The sequence below is a fragment of the Tenrec ecaudatus genome, chromosome 5 (genome assembly GCF_050624435.1).
Source record: "Tenrec ecaudatus isolate mTenEca1 chromosome 5, mTenEca1.hap1, whole genome shotgun sequence".
NCBI classification, from domain to species: domain Eukaryota; kingdom Metazoa; phylum Chordata; class Mammalia; order Afrosoricida; family Tenrecidae; genus Tenrec; species Tenrec ecaudatus.
In genome coordinates, this window is record NC_134534.1 from 184,003,111 (window position 1) to 184,024,050 (window position 20,940).

At 48.3% G+C, this 20,940-nt stretch overlaps 1 non-coding gene across 1 annotated transcript; it reads left to right on the forward strand.

Moving 5' to 3' along the window:
• The first annotated feature begins 5,785 nt into the window (after positions 1–5,785).
• Positions 5,786–5,920, forward strand: LOC142449658 (small nucleolar RNA SNORA2/SNORA34 family). The gene has a single exon (XR_012784783.1). It is a non-coding gene; the product is annotated as a small nucleolar RNA SNORA2/SNORA34 family (small nucleolar RNA).
• Positions 5,921–20,940: the final 15,020 nt, after the last annotated feature.

Consider the following 20,940-nt stretch of genomic DNA (forward strand, 5'->3'; position numbering starts at 1 on the left):
AATGACTGTGACTGTGGGCTTTGTAATCTCTTGTCGTCCTCATCCAACGGTGACCAGCATCCCAGTTCTTGCAATAAAATATTACCCTCAGAATAGTAAGCACATTATTTTAGAGAAGAAAAGCAGTACGTGCACACATATGTAAATGCACACACGCACATTTATTCTCACACGTGACACCCAGGGTCCCTTTGATCATGTGTGGGAACCCTAAACCTTCTCCCGACGTCATCTGTACAATAATCTCATTGCTAAGTCCCCCCGCTCCCCAAATGCCAGCTGCTGGATCCATGTGCAAAACACAGACGTCTCGTGAAACCTAGTGTTTCAGAGTGAAAAGAAGGCCGTCACTGTGTCCCATGGTCCGCCTCCCCCAGCCCTGCACACCCAACCCCGTGTGAGGAATCCTTTAGGTCAAGGGCAGGAAGACTTCCCACCTTCTCCTTGTTCCTCAGCATGACACTGAGGGCAAGCTGCTCTGAGACAAACACAGCGTAGTTCATGTGTGTAAGCACTTCCCCGTGAGATGTTTGGCAAGAAATCCCCTCACTGATTTCAACCCAAACGTACCTTCTATAGCACAATATTAAGTGTAGTACAGTTCCTGTGACAGCTGTGGGTTTGTGCAACTTTGTTTTTAATATTGACCCTGGGGAGCGGGGAAAGATATTGTATCCACATCGATGTTTTTTTTTTCTTTTTGCAATAAGGATTTATTCTCAGAACTCCAAGTAAATTTATCTCTATATAAAAAATATATGGAATATATACATATTCAGACTATATTCAGAGCCTGTTTTTAAAAAATACAGTATTATTTAGTAAAGTTATCTGTTCTATGGACCAAATGTACAATATTTATAAGCGAAGATGCATTTTAAATGTCTATAAATGGTGTCATAACTGGAGCACGGGAGTTATGTACGTTTCTAAGAATTTAGAGGAAAAATAATAAAGGTTCTATGCTATATGGTCTAAGACATGGTCCCTTCTTTGGAGTGGGAAGCGTGGTTTCGCTCATCAGAACAACAACCCAGGCACATGCATGCGCACACACACGCACACGGGAAGAGAGAGATTTGGGTGGCTGGTAGATTCAAACTACTGATGCTGGCAGCCAAGGGCTTAAATACTATGCAACCAGAGCTCATTGAGCTGCATGAAGGAGGTGAAACTTCCTGGTTGCTTTCACTATGCTAAAAAAATAATAGTGCACAGTTCAGTAAAAAGTCTACAACTAGGATCATCGGAATACATTGAGTTTACGATACTCATGCGTCTCTCAAAATACATTTAAAAAAAATCCTATTTCAAAAACGTTGAACTTCACAGAGAGTTGTAAGAATACCCCATGGACCCTTGTCACTCAGTCCTGTCAGTGCTGGCCACCTTGGTGGTCACATAGGCTTTAGGGCCATCAGCCAGGGGTCAATCGGGGCCGCCAACCACCAGGAGTGTTGTGGAATCAGGGATTTTTAGAAAGTGGGAATAAGATCTCATAAAATGGTGGGCGAATGCTGGAAGATAGGGTCCAGAGGGGAAGTTGGGGGATTGGAGCATAACTTCCTGCTATGAGGACCCCTTGTGGTAGCAGCAGGTAAGCTGACCACAAGGCCACAGAGAGATGAGTCTCTGCTCCCGTGAAGATTGGCCAAGCCGCCCAAACCCAGCAGAGGGTCCCTACAGGCCAGAACCAACCGGATGATGGCAGCCGGGTTTTGCTTTTGCAAAGGCTTGCATTACAATTGCCTTCCTTGAAGACTGGGTTTTGAACCATTTTGTCTCTGCAGTTGAACCTTACTGTTGGGCCAACAATAGCCCTTTCACAATTCTCCTCCTGCTGATGGTACACCTGGACATCCTGGTACCGTAGCTGACCTTCACCCCATCGTCAAGGTCGCATTTTTATCCTGAAGGACTTGTGCTGGTGGATGGCAGAGCTCGAGGTGGGGTGGGGCACACTGTTTGCACATCCAGGTACCGGACCAGGAGAGCCAAGGGACTAGGAGAAGTCACACGGGGCTCGTGGTATGCACCTGGTGGCTCCCCAGGGCCTATGCGGAGAGGGGTTCCAGGCATGGTCTCATGCCCTGTGTCACCGTCCTGTAGTTCTTGAGAGTGTTACCCTTTTACCTGCTGAGGTGCTCCTTTGGGAGCAGGTGAGTACGCACATGTGCAGGGGAGATAAAGGGATTGGGGTTCCTACAGCACTTCTCTGCAGCCTCTTTTGCACACAGCATGTGTGGCACCCAAGAGCAGGGAGCTGTCTGTCCCTGGAGGTGCCTACAGAAGGCACCTTGGGAGAAAGGACTGATGCCCAATTTCCAAAAATTCAATCACCGGAGCTGTTCCCTGTGAAACACATAGGGTCACCATGAATGAGGAGCCATCCATTGGATGTCAGTGTTGTGTTATTTTTCTTAATGAGCACAGAATCCCATGACCCACCATGCCTAGGAGTTCAGTGAGATTCAGCGCCAGTACAAATTGTGAGAGTGTTATGTCTACCCCTGGGTAAGGGAAGGGTGGAAAGGGGAGGGCTGACAGCCCCAAGAAGCCATGCCTGACATTCGAACCTGGACTTCGTTGAAATCAGAAAAAAAGCAATGTCTGTCTAGAAGGAACCAACCAGCAAGACACCCTACCAGACCCTTCCTTTCTCAACCAGCCCCCACCGCCACCCCCACCCCCAGATTAGCTGTCCACTTATTCTGACCGGACACCGCATGGAGGGACAGGTGGAGCAGCCTGGGGGCCTTCTCCTTCAGGCCTGCCCCCTCACCCCTAAGCTGAACGCCCAGAGCGACCTACAGCAAGTCTCCCTGTTAAGGACATGCCACATCCAGACAGCGCCTACCAGAGCAGACTGCCATAAAGCTATTGTGTTTCAGGATCGAGTTCAATGCAGTAATTCACAATGACACACCCCAGCACTCCTTTGTGAGGACTGTGTGCCACTTTGGCGGGGGAAGAAGGAGGCCCCTTGCCTTCTGGAGTAGCTCACAGCGCCGTCAACTCTGGACTAAGCGCACAAATCTGTGCTTGGCTTCCGTTGCCCTCTTGGTGACCCTTGTAGACATACCTGCAAAGCACTGATCAGATGCAGGTGCTGGTGATACAGGCCCACCTGAGAGAACGGTCCGAGGAAAGCAGGGTGGATTGCGAGAGGTGGCCTGTAAGGGACGGGATGCCGTTGGTCACCGTGTTCGGCTACAGATGGTCCAAGACTGGATGGTGCTGCAGGAGGTGCTGCAGGCAGAGGTGGGTTCCTTCATCTCGAAGCAGGGGCACCTTTACGTAACAACCTGCGAGGCCAGGGGAGGCTGACACAAGGGCCGGGAGTCATGTTCCTGAGCTGGGATCAAAATGACTGAGGAGGAAGCTTAGTTGCCAGTGCATATTTGTCACAGAGATGAGATTGGCTTGTGGGGGGTGGGGGGATCTGGAAAAATCTACAAAAAGGACAGGATAGGCTATTGTTTCAGGGACCAAGTTCAAGCCTTTGCTTGGGTGTGCCTCTCTAAAGCCAAGGGCAGTCTGCCACATCCTTGAAGCATAACTTCCTGCTATGAGGACCCCTTGTGGTAGCAGCAGGTAAGCTGACCACAAGGCCACAGAGAGATGAGTCTCTGCTCCCGTGAAGATTGGCCAAGCCGCCCAAACCCAGCAGAGGGTCCCTACAGGCCAGAACCAACCGGATGATGGCAGCCGGGTTTTGCTTTTGCAAAGGCTTGCGTTACAATTGCCTTCCTTGAAGACTGGGTTTTGAACCATTTTGTCTCTGCAGTTGAACCTTACTGTTGGGCCAACAATAGCCCTTTCACAATTCTCCTCCTGCTGATGGTACACCTGGACATCCTGGTACCGTAGCTGACCTTCACCCCATCGTCAAGGTCGCATTTTTATCCTGCTACACCACATTGCTGCTTTTGCTCCTAGTTCAGGGAGGCACTGCCCTCCCCTAATGTCCGGTACGTCCACAAGCAGTTAGGACTCCCCAGGAGGGTGCCCGAGCTTCAGAGAGTGCTGGGAGAGGATGTCTGATGCCATCGTAAATAAGGCTGGTTGCTGGGATGGCATAAGCCGGCATGTGAGAAAGGAGTGTGAACCCCAATCAACAGGTCAGGGAAGCGGGGTATCACTGATGATGTCACTGATGCCGGCCAGTATGGCTGACAGCAGTAACCAACTGCAGGTAGACATCCTGAGAATGAGGTCACTGAAAAGAATCTCTATGTAATCCATGCCAAAGAACTACCCAGCGAGGAAGACCTTACAGAGCAAGAGCAGCAGGTAGGCACCACTTAAAGAAGAAGGCTGGAACCTTAAAACTCCAGCGCCAACAGAGGTTTGGTTTTTTTTAAGTAGTTTTATTTGGCATATCGTTTACATATCATACAATTTAGTCATTCAACCATATTGAGAAGAATCGTGCAACCACCACCACCCTCAATTTCGCAATAGTTTCTTCTCGTGATCATGTTTGTCAGCTCCCCGTGTCCCCCAGCCTCCCCTGGCCATCAGTAATGCAGTTACTGTCTTATAGATCTGTCTATCCTGGATTTCATATACAGAGAATCATTCCAGAGTCAAACAGGAGGCAAGCAAACACAAAACCTAACAATGACTAGACAAAATGTTGAAAAACTTTAATAGCACTGAAAGCAGAAGATATTAAAAACTGAACCGACTCTAAAATAGGTCAAAAGTGATCAGGCGTTCCCTTTTAACCTGACCTCATCTGCTCTAGTTGACTCTACGGTGCTCTCCGTTTGATAGCAGGTCTGTTCGCATCCCTCAGCTGTGGAGCAGAGGGAGTCCCAGAGGCTTGGTCCATGTGTGGACCTTGCAAATGGATGTTAGCTTCTACCGCCATCCATAGCCTTCTGCCACCTGGCTGTTCACAACTTAAGCTTGAATAGATCCCCTCCCTCAGGTATGGACTTTAATTATTTGCAATCCCAGAATCACACGGGCTGGTGTGTTTCTTCCTTGTGGACTTAGTTGACACTTCATTTCGATGGCCGCTTATTTTTGAGACGAGCCGTTAAGATCCCGGATGCCATTATTTCTGGTAGCCAGACACCATTGCTTTCGTCACCACATTTGCTATGGCACCATATCTTCAGTGATTAAGGCCCTGTCATAAAAACTAATTGTTCTTAGATTGGGGTTCAAATTAAGGGTGAGCCCCAAATCCTTTCTGATCTCTATGGTTTATATGTCTCTGGTCCACTTTAGTGATATTATTATCATTCTATGATAAAGAACATTATAAATGCATCCCCCTAGAGCATAGGTCATTCTATTGACAGCATCCTTAATTCAGCCAATGGTATCAAATTTAAAACGCTGCCCCACAGAATTTTAGTTGAAAGAGCTTACTGAAGCCTTTCCTCTCATTGAAGAAGGCACGTTACATTTAGAGGAGCACTATCCTTACACAGAAATGTTCCGTCCACGGTCCAGTCCCCCATATAATTACTGAGGGCCTCCACTGCCACAAGGCCACTGATGGTTTTACCAGAACAGCTCTGTACACATAGCCTTTGGTGGTGCTTCAGGAAGCTGACTCCAGCCATGACCCCCTCTGCCTCTCCAGCAGCAGGTCCACCGTCTCTGGTTCCAGCCCCGTTATCTAACAGCAGCCCTCTCTCCGCTCTTTTCTCCCGCATCATCGATCACGAAGACGATCGTCACGGTACCTCATGAATGCCCCTTCCTGTGTGCAGACACGATGGAATGAGGGTAAGTGATGACCTTTAGTCACAATAAGTTCTCTTTTCTTGCCCCGAATCAAGGCTAACAGTTTGATGGAGCTGTGGCTTCAAGCAGGAGCCTAAAGAACTGTCTGCCTATGGTCTGTTGGCTGTGTCAGAACTGGGAAATGTAATGGTCAATTCATTAGAAAGAAACATCTGGGAGGGGGGGGGAAGAAAGAAGGTTTTCTTTATCTGCTTAAACTAATTTTAAAACTTTTTCTTTCATTTATCTATTTTTTATAGTACAATATACCTCATTAACTCGATGGTAGTGAGTTACATATACCTACACACATACACATAACAGGTCTCTCTCTTCTGTGTGGTACCACATGCAGTGACTTTGTTCTTATTTACTATATTTTATGTGCTCTATTATTATGTTTACGATGTGTGTTAGGCAGGGTTCTCTAGAGAAACAAAATGAGGACACTGCTGATTATGTATATATATATCTATCTCTATACCTATCTATCTATCTAACTGGATAGGTTTATAACGCATGAAGGAATATAACAGCTAATTAGTCCACACAGCACAGTAGGCTCAGTTCAACTCCCATGGAACACTTCATATACTGGAAGTCCTTCAACTCAAGAGGACTGCAGTGTCCAAGGTCAAGGAAGCAGACAGCTGAGTCTTCCCTCAGACAATGCAGGCAGAGTCCGCCCACAGGCAGCAAACAACAGAGTGAATCACCAACAGTCAGCAGCCCAGGAGCTTAGTGAAGCAGGCCTGGATAGGATATGAAACTCCAGCAATGCAAGATGACAGGATCAAGAATGTACACAGCAACAGTGTGGCAAGGTAGGTCTCAAAGGAACCTCAAGCTCTATGCAATCCACAGGTGGCTGTCCCACAGGTAGTGTAGCTCACAAGTTGAGGCCAAGAACTAGCTAAAATAGTCACACGCTGGCCTGGTCCAATCACCAGAGAACAAGAGAGAGAGAGAGAAGGGTGGGCCTTGTTGAGCCGTTTATCTCTTTGCTCTCCAAACTGCAACCTGATTAACCCCACATGTTCCTATTGGCCAGGTTGTCATGATAAACCTACCTATCACACAATGTTTTGTGTGCTTGGACGTGGTTTTACTCCTGTTGCTGTTGTCAGATCTAACTCAGTCACCTCTTGTGCACTGCAGTGAAACACTGCCTAGTCCGACACTGTCCTCACAGATGTTAAGTTTGAACCCACATACTTTCACATACCACAGGAAGGTAGCATGTATGCGATAGACTGACACAAGCATTCCATGCGTGTTAAAAGGAACAGTAGCAGAAGGTTTTGGAAAAGCTCATTGGGGTGGGGCGGGGGAACCCATATCTTTTACTTTCATTCTCCCACAATTTGAAGCTCTCTTGTTCTGACCTATCCACAAATTCCACTTAAAGACACCAGATGGATCTTATTCCCATCCCTTATTCCCATTCAGGAGGGACTGCCTATCAAAACAATTGACGTGGTTTTGTTCCTGGTTCTGAGTGTGACCGGCCAAAAGCAGCAAGAAGAGCCTGATAGCAAGGACTTCCTCAATGCAAGAACACTTTGTTCTATTAAACTGGCATTCCATGATGCTCACCTTCCCGACACAATCACTGAAGACAAACGGGTGCATAAGCAAATGTGATGAAGAAAGCTGATGGTGTCCGGCTATCAAAAGATATAGCATCTATGGTCTTGAAGACTTGAAGGTAAACAAACGGCCATATAGCTCAGAAGCAATAAAGCCCACATGGAAGAAGCATACCAGTCTGTGTGATCACGAGCTGTCGAACGGATCAGGTATCAGGCATCAAAGAACAAAAAAATCATATCATTGTGAATGAAGAGGTGTGCAGAGTGGGGACCCAAAGCAACTGGACATCCCCTTTATGGAAGGGTTGCTGGGAGAAGATAAGCCAGTCAGGGTGCAGTATAGCACCGATGAAACATACAACTTTCCTCTAGTTCCTAAATGCTTCCTCCTTTCCCCTGCCCCCGCCCCACTATCATGATCCCAATTCTACCTTACAAATCCAGCTAGACCAGAGGATGTACACTGGTACAGATAGGAACTGGAAACACAGGGAATCCAGGGAGGATGATCCCTTCAGGACCAGTGGTGAGAGTGGTAATACCGGGAGGGCAGAGGGAGGGTGGGGTAGAAAAAGGAACCAATTGCAGGGATTTACATATAACCTCCTCCCTGGGGGACAGATAACAGAAAAGTAGGTGAAGGGAGGCATCAGACAGCGTAAGATATGAGAAAATAATAATTTATAAATTATCAAGGGTTCATGAAGGAGAGGAGAGCGGGGAAGGAGGGGGGAAAAACAAGGAGCTGGTGCCGGGGGCTTTAGTGGAGAGCAAATGTTTTGAGAATGATGAGGGCAATGAATGTACAAATGTGCTTTACACAATTGATGCATGTATGGATTGTGATAAGAGTTGTATGAGCCCCCAGTAAAATGATTTTTTTTTTAAAGTAGAGCCCGATGGAGCTGCTGGGTAAGCATTGAGCAGAAAATTGCAAGGTTGGTGGTTCCAACCACCAGCCCCTCCACAGGAGGTCTGCTCCCCACCGCAGCAGGCTTCCTTTGGATCAGAATCAGCTTGGTTGCTGGAGGCTTCAGTTTTGTGCAAATTTCTACCACAAATACATTTGCACGCGAAAGCTTCGAAATTGAAGCCGTGTTGACTTCGTGCACATGGGAAACACTCCGCTTTTGGCATTGGTGCCACATTATCGTGAGCCTTCACGTCTGTGCTCATGTGAACATGTATGCACTTGGAACACCATCGCAGAGCAAGCTTCTTGAAAGCACCGGGATCTACTCAGTGGAAGACTGGACGAAAGCCAAAAGCTCTCGATCTTTAATGACATGTTGGTTTGCTGAACAAAGGGCCCCATGTTTCCTTTCCTGCGCCCTTTAGTCAGTCTGTTCCGACTCATAGCGACCCTGCCACAGAGGAGGACGGGCCCCACAGGCTTTCCAAGGCTGCCATCATCCTTGGACAACAGCCTGCCCTGTCTCTTCTCCCGTAGAGCGGCTGGTGGGTTCCAATCTCCAACGGGCCTGCTAGCAGCGGACCACTGAGAAGACTGCCACCATGGCTCCTTTGAAATCACACATAGCAGAAGCCCCCCAGGTGGGGCCGGGTTTCGGGATGTGATCATTGCAATCGTTTCCCCCTTTCTCCCTCTTCTCCCACCCTTATCCCTACCCTTCTGGTATCGATATTCCTGCTCATGTTCCTGGATTCCATGTGTTGTGAACCCCCATCTCTTTTCTGTACCTGTGCACATGCTCTGGTCTAGTCTGAATTGAGAGGCAGCACTGGAGTCGTGATAGTGGGGGGTGAGGAAGCCTCAAGGAACCAGAGAAATGTTGTGTGTTTCATCAATGCTTTACTGCACCCTGATTGATTCTTCCCTTCCCTGTGGCCCCTCTGCAGGGGAATTGTTCCATTGTCTACAGATGGGCTTTGGGTCTCTGCTCCAACCCCACTCGTTCTCAACCATATGATTTTGTTTGTGTTTTCTGATGCCTGTTACCTGGTCCGGATGACTCCTTATGATCGCACCGGCAGCGTGCTGGAAGGGTGGTTTTAAGTTAACCAAGTGGTCCGTGCAACACAGATGCCTCTCCATCTCTCCTGCAGCCCACCTTGCCACTGACAGGCAATGAGATCATCACTGTTACCTGGGCAAACCATGAGAGAGAAGTGCTTCTGCTCCTCTCCCTACCTGAGCAGGAGCCCGCCAGTGGGAGGAGGGTCTCTGACCACCCACCGGCAGAGCACAAGTTCAGGAGATCGCACGCGGCTTCAGCATTAGGACCTAGTCTGTCGTCTCTCTCCAACTTCTCTTTTGGTCCAGTGGTCATCTTTGTGGCAGCTCTTGCTTGATGGCGATCCAATCCAGGCTCGCACAAAATATTTCTGAGCATGTACCATTTGTCTAGCCGGTTGCCTGGGCAGGCCAGCAAGCTGCCAACACGCTCAGTTGCTCTGTGTTGGCAGTGCGAGCCCACGTGGAGGCATTTCTGAAGAAAAGCCTGGTACTCCACTTCTGACCAAAAACTGCCCATTCTGGTGCCATGACACCGGGAAGTCACCCGCCAGGAGGTGGAGTCTGCCTCAGATCAACAACAGATACAGTTTCTGCTCTTCTGGCTTTGGGGGGTGGGGTTGGTGGGGAACTACCAACCAAGCAGAGATGAGTTTCCAAACACGTGCACACACGATTGAATTACCTTCAGGGGAGCAGACAAAGGGGTACATTTGGAAAGGTCCTCCGGGCTGGGGTCCCGGCTGCCGCTCCCCCACTTCCCTCTCTCCTGCCGCCTTCTCCTGACCTCCTTCCTGAAGCTCAGGCTTCAGAGCAAAGGAAAGTCACTTGAGAGCGATGTTTTTCAAACAGCACAGCCTGATGATCTCTTTTGTGGCTGCCCGCACTCCCTGAGCGGACACTGAGGGGCTGTCTCCAGGCCCCTCTCAGGCTTCTCCCCTGGGCTTTTCAGGGGGAAGTACCCCTCCTCTCCTCCCCAGCCCACACCTCCCTACTTTGCCTCTCCGGCCCCTCACTGTCCTCGAGGTGGGCTCCATCTCATTGTGCAGGTCTCTGCTCCAGAGCCACGTCTCCACAGAGAGCTCTCCGAACACCTGAAATCACTCCCTTGGCTCCCTTGGCTCCCTTGGCTGTACTCCTCTTCCTTGTAGTACTCAGACCCAAGCCATGGCTTTCAAACTGCCTGCAGGAGCTGGGGGAAAACGGGAGCTCCAGGCCTGTTGACAGAGCTGAGCCGTGCTGTTGGCAAAGCATCCTGTTACGCACCGACTCCTGGGAGAGCAACCAAGGCGCAGCCGGAAGGCACCCCGACAACAAAGACGGCGAGACCTTGACCTGCTGACGGTGAGTACATCTCAGGAAACATCAGTCACGGGCCAGAAACCATCATGCTGGAGCAAGCAGAGGGGCCGGCGAAAATGAGGTAGACCCTCAACAAGACGGATTGACACGACCCCAAACCACGGCCTCACCTGTAGCAGGTACTTTGAAGTCGCAGAGGAGCTTGCTGCAGTGCAAAGCATCAAAGGAACAGCTACAGGAGAGGAGATCTATGCAAAGGTTTGCCAAACTGGGAATGGTTTGGAGCTGGACTGGCCGAAACGAGCCAGTGTGACAACTGATGGTGCTCCTGGCATGGTGGGGTCTAAGAAAGGAGTAATTGCTCACGTTAACCAAGAGATGGACAAGATAGCCATTTTCATCCAATAGCCATACACTGCCTCCTCCACCAACAAGCGCTGTGTAGTAACGCACTGAAGTGGGACTGTTATGAACATTGTGGTATCTTGTGTGAACTTCCCTAGAGCTAATGCACTAAACCACAGACAATTTCAGGAATTTCTGTCTGAGCTAAATGTTGCCTATGAAGATGTGCTGTACCACATAGAAGTCTGAGTTTTGAAACATTACTATGACTTACTTCATTTGAATTAAAATCAGGCCTCCTCATCCAACAAGTGAAGGAGGGAAATTTCTGCATCTCCCCACAACTCAACATCTGTTAGCGGAAAATCCATTGGTTGTGTTCCCAAACAAAACGCGTGGATTCACTGGAAAAGTTGCACAAGGAGTTCCCATTTAGATTTAAAGAGCTTCATCTCCATGGACAGGACATACAGCTTTGCCGTAACCATTTTCTGTTGACATTGGAAATGTGGATACCATTTACCAAATGGAACTTGCTGACGTGCAGAATTGTGACTCTCTGAAAGAGGCATTCAAGTCAAGCAGCTTCCTAATGTCTATGCAGCTCTCCCTCTGAGACAGGTCCTCATCTCAGGAACCCTGCACTCAAAATGGCAGCCACCGCTGGCAGCACTTAGTCTGTGAACAGACTCCTTCCAGAATGACACATCTAAAATCTCCAACCAGATCTGGACTGACTGATGCACACTTTCATCGCTGGTTACGACCAGCAGCGACAAATATGGAACCGGACATTGACCATCTCCTTGGCAAAAAGCAGGCCCACAATTCCCATTGACATACTGGTAAGTTTGTTGATTTAACTTTACTTGTTCCTAGTTTTTTTTAAAACTATAGTCCGGCCCTCCAACGGTCTGAGGGACAGTGAACTGGCCCCCTGTTTAAAAAGTCTGAGGACCCCTGCTCTAACCCTCCTGCACCCCCACCTAGAGTAGCAACGTGACACCTCACCTTAGTAAGGGCTCACACACCGTCCCCCTTTCTTCGCCTCTGCTGGGGCCACAGCCAGTCGGAGGGATGCATGGGCTCCTTTCAGACACGATCTGTGTTTCTGTCCCAAACGCTTAGGAACTCGGAGTTCCTTGGTTCGCTTTCTCTAATTTTCTTCGCCTTCTCCTGTGGCCGCGCGTCTGTCCCTCTGTCTCCTCCTCTCTCTGGCTCTCCCGTTCTTACTTTCGGCTAGTCTCTCTTCTCTCCGTCTTCCAGTCTCCCCTCACCCGGGTCCCTTGACTCTCATTCCAATCTGAACACCAGGCAGGTCATTCACACTAAGAAACCCGGTACGAAGTTACATCCCAAATCACCCAGCCCACAGTCAGGGAGCCAGGAATGTCCTGCACGTCCACATACTGCTCCATCCACCATCCTCCAAGACAGGAGGAAGGATGAACGGCACACTGAAAAAACCCTCACAAAACCACGACAGAGACACGACGCGCATGGACCACACTGTGCTGACTGCCTTGAATAAGCTCAGAGCCCCCTAGAACGCCTCTTATGGTCAGCCCGTCTGAGTTTACGTACAGAAGGGTCTCCGCACCTTTGACAGCGTCCACCACTGTGACTCGTCCCCGCCCATTACTTTAGTCAGCCTGACATGACCAGGGGGCCCTAACCCGCTGTGGAAGACAGCCAGCCAAGCCCTCCACCACCTGCGTTAGAATCCCTAGGTCCCAGGTGGACGGACTTCAATCCCAGGTTGAAGCCATCCTCTCCATGCCCGCAGCAGCAAAAAGAAAGGACAGGCACCCTGGTTCCACTTTGCGTCCTTAAACAAACTACCCAGCCTGTGCTTGCAGCTAGACTCCAAAAGCCCTCGAAGGTAAGAGAACTGAACCGGACTTCTCTGGAAAAGTCCGGCCAATGCCTCCCATGGGGTCTATGGTTCTTGCTTGTTTGGATCTCCGTTCTGAGCCCCTCTTTTCTCTGTGGTGTCCCCTTCAGCAGCAATAGTTCCTTCCCCCCCCTGGACTCTCCACAGTCCATCAGCGTCATGAAGACCTGACTGAAGGCCTGCAATGAAACCCAATGACAGTGGCAGATGCGACTTGCCTCCTGGGTGAATGAACCAAACTGTGGTTCCCAGGACCTCCCCAGACCATCCCAGAGCAGTTCACGCCTTCACCTCTTCTTGGTTATTCCTTCTGCCAGCTTCCTCCTGACTGTGCAGAGAGCCAAGTAAAAATCATCCACCAAACCGAACCCAAGCACCGAGAAGCCAATTCCCTGCATCGCTGGATTTGCCTGCCATCTCCCCACCCCAAGCCACGGTCCCCGGGCCCTTGACTGGTGTGGACCGTGTGCCTGGCATCTCCCTTCCAAACATAAGGGCTGGACATGTATTCTCAGCTGAAGCCTTAGCCAAATACCAAAGACTCATCCGACAAAAGGTTGCTCTGCCCTTGAGGGCCGCTGACAGATCAAACCCACTGATTCTGTGAAGTTCCCCTGGCATCATTCACACCAGAGCCCTTGACCTCTGGGTGGGTGCAGTGCACCCCACCCACAACAGTGCCAGGTCACCGTGTGCCTCACCCTGCCTGCTGAACCATGTCACAAAACCCAAACCACATCCATCATGATCCCTGGGCAATCAGCAAACCCTAAACTATTAGGGATGCATGGCCCACCAAAAATTCTGCCCACCCATTGACCCTACTTGACAGATCAAGTGGGGAGTTGCCAAGCCAAGGCTGGCCTCCTTGAAGCTGTGCACCTGTCCGCCCTTGGACCATGTGGGCCCAAAACACTGACCAGGCAAACTGAAAAATCACCAGAAATAACATCAAAGTTGACAGCCCTGGTCGATCCGATGGAAATCTCTCTCCTGGTAGAAAACGGAAATGGCCCCCAACTCACATCCCTCAGCCCAAGTATCATTTCAATTACTCAGCAGTCTAACTTTAGCCACCGGCCTTCAAATACAGGAAGATTACAGAGGTCACCTCCACTGGTGGGTCTCACGCGACCTGGCTGTTGGTGTCTGCCTTGACAAAGATGGAATCTTCTTCTGCTGCTCAACCAGTCCCGGTCTCTGTCTCCCAGCAAATTGGACAGCACTGTGTACAGTATTACATCAGACACCTGCAATCACACTGCTCCCAGCAGAATCCAACGTGCCTGTCCCACTTGAAACACCATCATCAGGGATCAGGCATAACCGTGACAGTTGCCTGCCTCCCCTGCTGCTAGGCTTAGGCCTATCCTCCAGCACGGAGCCATGGTAGAAGGAATAAGCCCCTCACCACATGTTCTGCAAACCTTATCAAGAGAACGAACAGAAATTGAACAGAAATTGTATCAGATATCTCGGAAGGAATGCAAGCCCTGCAAACCCAGATAGACAGCACGGTCCTATACAGCAGGAGAGGGTTAGGCCTCTTACCCGCAGGAAAAGGAGACAGGGCCTAGCTTTCAAGAAGGCTGCTGCTTTTATGCCAACAAGCCAAGAGTTCCTGAGAAATCATCTTAACACTGAAAAACAGAGCCACACTACTACAGCCCCAGGCACCTGGGATTTTCTCTCCAACATGGCTATTGCCCTCCCTAGGCCCTGTAATAGCAACACTCTTTAAAATTGCTTTCGCCCCTTGTACTTTAGGTCTTGTCACGAAGCTAGTGACCAGGATGATCACGGCACAATGTCAACTCCAACTTTATGACCAAACCTGAAACGGTCCCTTACTTCGGTGCCACGGACACCCGGACACCGGTAGCAAGTAGCGTCACAAGGAGACTCAAACTCAGCAGTAAACAGCCACACAGAAGCCCATGGTCCCTCTTCCTTTCACATGTTACCTGTGAACTGAGAGTGGAGGGAGAGTAAGTCACAGAACCCCCGCCCACAGAAACAGCCTGTGCAGTGAGGTTTTGCTCAGATACCAAGGACGCTCACCTGAAGGAAAATCTTGTTCAGTACTCTCCCATCCTCCTGCAGATACCCCAAGTCCCAGATTTAGCTAAATCACACATCCTCTATCATTTTAGGGAATCATACACTCTTAAGAGTGTATGAGTTGTGGAGTTGTTTTTCTTTCAATGTCAGGAAGAAAGTCATTTTCTCTTCCTTCTGTTTCAATACTTAATTGTAAGAAATTGTCATGACTAGCTCCTGGTGCTCGTCCGGTAGTTGTGGTGCCACATCAGCTCGTGTGTGGCTGCGATGCTGGTAGCTCTGCGAGGCTGCAAGGTCTGAGTCAGCTTTACAGAGTCCGTGGAGAGATTGCATTTTCCTTTATTCCATTTTCCCCACAAGCTTTTTGAAGTCCCTTGTATTTCACACACCAGCAGGGTCGCCATGGACCTAAGATGGAGAACATTGAGTGGGATGGGAATTCGGAAACATGTCATGGTGCTCGTGTTGAATGTGTGCATAAACCTGGTGGCAGTCTTTCACACAAAACAAGGGGGTGGGTGGCATTTAACATCAGGAAAAGTATCCATCTGGGTTGTACACTTTCATCTGATCTCTTCCACCTGTGTCCTAACAAATGACCTGAGACGTGGAGCAATGTGAAGAAGAGTGTGGCATCAGGCCTGCAGGGACACGCGTTGTTGTTGTTGCGTGACATTGAGTCGGTTCCAACCCACAGTGGCCCCGTGCACAACAGAACAAAACCCAGCACGGTCCGGCCCCATCCTCACAGTTCTTACGATGCCTGAGCCCATCGTTGAAGCCACTGTGACAAGCCATCTCGTCCAAGAGCTTCCGATTCTTCACCGCCCCTCCACTTTACCAAACATGATGTCCTTCTCCAGGGACTGGTCTCCCCGGACAACACGTCCAAAGAAGGCAAGACCACGTCTTTCCATCCTTGCCTCCAAGGAACACCCTGGCCCTACTTATTACAACACACATCTGTTTGTCCTCTGAGCAGTCTAGAGTACTTCCAATACTCTTCTCCAGCACCACCATTCAAATGTATCTATTACTCTACAGTCTTTCTTATTCGACATCCAACGTTCACAGGCTTATAATACAATAGAGAATACCATGACCTGGGTCAGGCACACGTCAGTCCTCAGAGTAACAGCCTTGCTCTTCAACACTCTAAAGAGGTCTTGTGCAGTAGATTTACCTAATGCAGTATGTCTTTTGCTCCAGTGACTGCTGCTTCCATAAGAATTGGTTGGGATACAAGTAAGACGAAATCCTTGACAACGTCAACCTTTTCTCCATTTATCATGATGTGACCTATTGGTCCAGTTGTGGGGATGTGGGTCTTCTCTACATTGAGTCGTTGTCCATTCTGAGGGCTGCAATCCTTGATCCCCATCAGCAAGTGGATTGTAGGGTTTTTTATCCTTTCAAAGAAGTCATTGGTAGGTAACTTTGAATACTAGTTGTATTGATTGGATTCCATTGATAGATAGAATCCGATCCAGACGGCATTGTCCTTCATGATGGAGTTACCATGATCCTTTCTGACAATGAAGGCCATGCCATTCCTCTTGACTGTGTTAGTCCCGGCTTAGTAAATTATTCAGTTTCCTCATCCGGAATGGCCATTATGAGTCCACTTCAGTTCACTGTGGTCCATTTAATTTGTGACCATTTCTGATTTTCTTAATTTCATACTTGGCGCATTCCAAGTTCCAATCCTTAGGAGATTTTTGCAGCTGTTTCCCTTTACCTTGAGGCGTGCCCCATCTTCAAACAAAGACCTGGAAGGCTCCACTTGCCCAGGCTTCATTGGACTCATGTCACCATGGTGGACTCCCCTCCAAGAAATCCACTCCTCCTCCACCACATTTCGAGGGCCCTCGGCCTTGAGGAGCTCATCTGCCAGCAGCATCTCCAACAACGTTCTGATTTTGTTGGGCTGTTTGTTTGATATGACTTTCAGCATTTGACAGCTTCGAGGCTGTGCCTAAGTTTTCAGCGGCTTCTTCCTCCAAAGTTGGAAGCCGAGTATTTCTTTGCATTGTCTGTTCTTAGTCCGGAAGCTCTGCTGAAATGTATTCACTCTGGGTGAACCTGCTGGCATCTGAAATACCAGTGCCATCGCTTCCAGCATCCCAGCAACACACAGCCACCACGGGAAGACAAAGTGACAGATAAGTGGTTTGTAGATATAATCTATCCTTTCAAAGAAATACCTTCTCATTCTTCTCTTTTCTGTTTCATTTATTTCTGCTGTAATCTTTTAAAATTGCATCTCCTCTGAGGGCTGTGAGGTGTTTTCACTGCTCTTCTTAGAATTGAGGGATTTGTGTTAAAGTGTTTCAGTTCCTTCTTATTTTCTGATGTGTGTTTATTGCTGTGTTTCCCTCGGACCACTGTTCTTTTTAAAAAAAACTTTTATTATGATTTAAAATGCTACAGAGTAAATTGGTTTTCCGTGCAACAATTCATACGTTGATTGCAGTCCCCAAGATATACCAGCACTCTTCCCACTTCTGCCCTTCCTGGTTTTCTTCCCCATTATTATTCATCCTTCTTTCCTGCCCCTTTTTGCTTTCAAGAGTTTTTATCCATTAACAAATGCTGTGCTTTTGATTCTGTACGCTTGGTAATTCTGAGGAGTGTGTACCTCTCGGATGTCACTCTTCCCCTCCCAGCCTGAATATGTTTTGACTGAAAGCTGAGTCAGAGGAGGGAGTACAGTTCCGGGAGGGAAGCTTTGCTAAGGGCCATTGTTGGGAATGTAAGTCTCCATCAGACCAGTAAGCCTGGTCTGTTTATGATTTTGGGTTTTGTTCCACATTGTCCCTGACTCTACTCAGGTCCCTCTTTTGTGATCCCTTTCAGAGTAATCAGCAGTGGTAGCTGGGCACCATCTAGTTCTCCTGGTCTCAGGGTCGTGGAGGCTGAGGTTCACTGCGGTCCATTCACCGTCCGTGCTAACAGTTCCCAAATGTCTTCTATTTTCTTCATTCTTATTTTATGTTACTTTTTGTGCTGTCTCCGGGGGTGGCAGAGAGCATGCATGTGGGGCAGGCACTGCTGGCATCTGGGGGGCTTTGGTATAACTGTGATCCAGAAACCCCCGGCACTGACAGCTGGAAGAGCGACGAGGCGCCCCTGGGCTGCTGACCACTGTTCTTGATGGGGTCCCAAAGGTTCGGTGTGTGGTGTTTCATTTTCAGAGCGGTTACGCATTAGGCTGCTCACCGCAAGGTCAGCAGTCCAAAACCACTAGCCACTTGAGGCTTTCTCCTCCCAAAAAGAGTTGCAGTCTCAGAAACCCACATAGGCAGTTCTATTCTTCCCGACAGGGTTGCTTTGCTTTGGAATCAACTTGGTAGCAGTGAGGGGTTTTTGTTGTTGTTGTTGTTGGTGGTGGTGGTGGTTTGTTTTCACTCTCATCTTATTGAAGAAAATCTTATGTTTCATTTTTTTTTAATTTCATCTTTTACTCGGTTGTTTTAGTGCAGTTTCGGTAGTGCAGTTGTGTTAGTTTCCAGGTATAATAATAAGTCAAAAGGTAATAAGAATTGATGTTAGGGTCGTTGTTGGCACATCAGTGAGTTGATCCCAAACAAGACGCGTTCAAACGTGCCTCGGTGATTATTAATGACTGCAGTCAAGTTCTCTTAGTAACACGCTTGTCTTGCTCTCCTTAGAGCGCTGTAAAGAAAAGCGTTCCCATCAAGACAGTGGCTCCCAACAGTATCTTTGGATTAAATGGAAGGCAGAGAAGTCGGCTCAGCAGGTTATGGAGACTCAAGGGCTCCCAAAGGGCTATGGTTATTATCTTGACAGCTATGCTCAAAGCACATATGATGATGACAGAGATCGACTATAATGAGGTTTTTAAAGGGTGTTTTTGAAAACTTCATCAATGAGGCAGAGTCTAGGAAAACGGCAGTGAGGAAAACTCTCCAACACAGTAGTGTTGGTCCTTATTCAAGAGAGCAAAGGCTGTCCTGTGACCACTTCATTGGAAAGTCTTCCCCATTCGCCCTACAGCTCTGCCCTGGCCCTTTCAGCCTTCTTTTTGTCCCCAAACTCAAAGAACACTGAAAAGGAGCATAATTTGTGGCCTTGAGGGTGACAAAGCCACCATTCTGGAGTGGTGTGAATTGAAGAGCATGGAATTCTTCAGGGAGGGGTTCAGGAGAAAGCAATTTAACCTTCAAAGGTGTATACACCTTGTGTTAGTCTGGGTGGTCTAGAGAAACAAATCCAGGGAGACTCATATGTGTGTATGAGAGAGATTTATATCAAAGAGGAATTTTATCTTAAGAAAACATCCTAACCCAGTCCAGATCCAGCCCATAAGTCTGATATTAGCCCATATGTCTGATAGCAGTCTATAAATTCCTCTTCAGACTCGTGCAACACATGCAACAGAGATCACAGGCCAGTGGGTAGATACCAGTGGTGGTGGAAGCATCTCAGTGCTGACATGTGTCACCACATGGCTCCTCCAGCTCTGGCCCCATCAGTGTGGCTCCCTGTGGCTTGTCAACAGAAATGTGTCCCGCCTGAAGGGAGGAAGACAGGAATTCCCAGAATCCTCAGGAGAAGACCATGCCCACACAGAGGCCTCATTGGCTATGACCTGATTAACAGGCTAGACTCCACCCATTCCCTCAAGTTGACCACACACCTAGATGGAGGTTATGTGAAAAACACTAGCTTTCAATTTTGATAATTTGTTTAACATAGGTTCTTGGATTTTGTAGCAATAGTGGTTTACTTACTCTCTTATCTGATTGTTTCCCCTTCCTCTTCCCACTGTTGATTTCTAGTTCTAGAGCTTTGTGGTGTGCAAAGATGTTTTGTAATGTTCAGTGTTCTAAAATGTGTTGAGACTTGCTTTGGGGCTTAATATGTGGTCTGTTCGGAAGGACACATATGTGTTCTGGACAAGAAGGTATATTGTGCTCTGCATGTGTGAGGTCAAGCGGTTGTTTGTGTTGTCTGGTTCTTCTGTATCTTTCTTGAGTTCCTTTATCGTTGTCTTCTCCTTCATTGAGAGGGGTGTATTCAGGTCTCTACTGCTGTTGTGGAGTTGTCTGTTTCTCTTTTCAATTCTGTGGAAGTTGGATTTAGGAATTCCGGAGCTGTTTAATAGGTGCACGGATATTTTCCATGGTTAGTCTTCCTCTTCAATATGCTTATAGTCATCCCATGAGGCCTTTCCTTCTCGCTCATGCTGGCTTGCACCTGAAAGTCTGTTTCATGAGTAATTGATATTGCCACTCCTGCTCTTTTGGGTGGCCATTTGCTCGGGATGTTTTCCATCCTTTGATTTTTGTCCGTTTGTTATTTTACCTTTGTGTCTAAGATGTGTCCCTTGTAGACAGCACACTAATGGGTCGTGTTTTCTTGTCCATTCTACTACACTCTCTCTTGACTGGTACTTTTACCCATTTGCTTTCAGTGTAATTATTGAGAGGTATGGACTGACTGCTGTCGTTTTCATCGTGTGTTTGTGGTGCTGTTTTCTTTGATTTTCTTCTCAATCCATTAAAAAAATACCTAGTTCAGATTGTGTGTTAACTCAGTTGGGCCAAGATTCTCAGTGATTTTTGCAGTTGAGATGTAGTCATCCACAATGAGGAAATCTAAGCAAATGGCATCTGCTCTGAACAGCCCATCAATTGAGAGAGTTTCCTCAGGTCGGTGGCCTGCTTTCCATATGCAAAGGTGCTCTGGAAAACTTGCTCACTTTTTTTGCTGGGTCTGGGTCCTGCACCTACTCATCATTTACCCAGCAGGTCCCTAGACATCAGCTGGTGGTGTGCTATGTTGCCTGCCCATCCTGGGAGTCATCAACAGCCTGCCATTCTTCTCACCGACCTTGGATTAATTCATGTCTACAGCTAGAAGCTGCTGCCAGATGGGTCAAACATAGGTCCACCAGTCCCTGCAGCTTTGTGAGTCAGGAGAAGCCTCCAGCCTGACATCTGACCCATGGACTTGGAACTGCCCAGGTCTGAAAGTGTATGCCATTTCCTTGAGGTAAACCG